Raw genomic sequence first — 2,500 nt, forward strand, 5'->3', positions numbered from 1 at the left:
TTCTCGTTTTCCTCATCACTCATTTCCTTTTGTATCCATATATGTTTGAATTTCTCGCTGTTTGCCAATTTAACCGCTTTACAAAGATTACAAAGGCGGAACATGCCGACAGGAGACCTTTTGGTCCATATCTAGGTCGGATGCGAAAAAATCTTAATAATAGTAAAATAATAAATAAAAACTATAATAATGTAAATAACAAATAAAATACATAAATAAATGCATAGGTATAGTTCAATAATAAACAAACAGGTAAATAGTAAATGATAATAAATTGACATATAACTAATAATAAATGAAAATCAGACAGACAAATGATAACAAAACAAAAACAAATAATATAAAATAAATTATAATCATTACAGCATCTTGCTTAGGTGTTTATCTAAATGATTCTTAAAGCTTCGAACTGAACTACATTGCACTACCTGTGCAGGAAATTTATTCCATTCATTAACGACACGGTTGGCAAATTTGTTTCTACCTACTTCCAAATTGAATCTATTTCCGGACAGTTTGAGACCATTGTTTCTTGTCTGATTCTCATTCAATGTGAAAATTTTGTCACTTTTGATGTTGTCAATTCTCTTTAAAATCTTAAAGACCTGTATCAAGTCACCTCTGAGTCTAGGCTTTTTTAGGGAAAACAGATTCATATGTTTTAGTCGATTTTCGTATGATTTATTTTTGATATGTGGAATCAGTTTTGTGGCTCGCCGTTGTACTTCTCCAGTCTGTCAATGTCTTTAATGAGATTCGGTGACCATACAGAAATAGCATATTCCAAATGTGGACGAACTAACGATTTATATAGCTTGTTAATGAGTGATGGACTTTTGAAATAAAAAAAAAATCGCGCAATCAGTCCTAGAATCTTATTTGCTTTCTCAGAGGCTGAAATACACTGCTTGGATGATTTGAGGTCGTTACTGATAATTACGCCGAGATCTTTTTCACTATCCACTTTTGTTAACGAGTTTACAAATAATTTGTAATCGTACTTACTGTTATTTTTACCTATGTGCATTACCTTGCATTTACTTGTGTTAAATTTCATTAGCCACTTTTCAGACCATTGCTGTAATTTATCTAAATCTTCTTGAATATCTAATTGGTTTGAGTGATCATTTGATAATATCTCCTCTGCAATCATTTGAGTTCTTAGTCTTATTTTCAGTGGTCTATATTGTTTTTCTTTTGAATATTTGCCTATTCTCTGGATTTCATCGATTTCTTTATCGAGATTTTGTCCTTCATCCTGTAATTTCTTTAAAAAATTCCTTAGCTATTTCCTTCTCCTTCTTTTCTCTCTGGTATCTATACATGTTTTTCCTGGATACTATGGACTACAATGCACTTACCTTTGTCAACACTATCTCTCACCAAATTTTCCTTTTCTTTAATCACTTTCATCACTGTTTCTTTTGTATTTTCCTCCATCCGTTTTTGTACTGTTTCAATGATGTTTTTTTTTCTTGTTCTTGTTTCCATTGATTTTATTTTTCTTTATTCCAGTGAGGTCTATTTCTTTGATTGATTCTTCCACCTTGTAATTGTTCTTTGACATTCTATTTCAATTCTTCATTTTTATTTTTGTCCTCATTTTTCATTCTTTCGTTTTCTCTTTTTAGGATTTCAATTTCGCTCTTTAGGTCGCCTAATTCTTTGATCGTTTGCTCATTACTCTTTCGCAACGTAATCAATTGTCTAAGAACCGCTCGGTTATCCAATTTTAAGTCTATAATTGCTTCAGTTAAATCATTTACTTTACAATCTTTTAATGCATTACTATACCTAATATCTCTATCTATATCTAAGCTTTTGCCTATTTCACCTGGGTTTTTTGAAACCCTGAAATCTTTTTATTTTCCCACCTTTGATTTTTCCTTGGTGTTTCTATGAGACAATGTCTTTTGGGGATGGCACTTCTCGGACTTTCCACTATATATACATCTAGTCCTCTCTTTGTTGGTTCATTTCCTATTCTTTCTTCTTTCTCTTTCTCCATTATGCCAAAACTGTACCCACTTCAAAAACTGGAAAACTTTACCTGTCACTTCGAGTACCATAGCTTACTCATCGCGCGCGCGCGCGCGTGTGTGTATTTGTGTGTGTGTGTGTGTGTGTTTGTGTGTGTGTGTGTGTGTGTGTGTGTGTGTGTGTGTGTGTGTGTGTGTGTGTGTGTGTGTGTGTGTGTGTGTGTGTGTGTGTGTGTGTGTGTGTGTGTGTGTGTGTGTGTGTGTGTGTGTGTGTGTGTGTGTGTGTGTGTGTGTGTGTGTGTGTGTGTGTGTGTGTGTAAAAGTGACAATAAAACTGCCTTATTTGCATAGCATTTATGATATGAAGTTGTAGTTGCTAATTAAGTATATTTAAAAATATCAAAATTTGCTCTACTACTCTTTCTACATCTCCTTCTTCTCCTCCCCACTTACTACTTTTTCTCTTCCTTTTTTCTACATCCCCTTTTGCCTCCTCTTCCAACCTCTCCTCTTCGTCCTTC

This window comes from Oratosquilla oratoria, chromosome 27, assembly GCF_046742065.1.
Source record: "Oratosquilla oratoria isolate Oo_2021 chromosome 27, ASM4674206v1, whole genome shotgun sequence".
Taxonomy (NCBI): Eukaryota; Metazoa; Arthropoda; class Malacostraca; order Stomatopoda; family Squillidae; genus Oratosquilla; species Oratosquilla oratoria.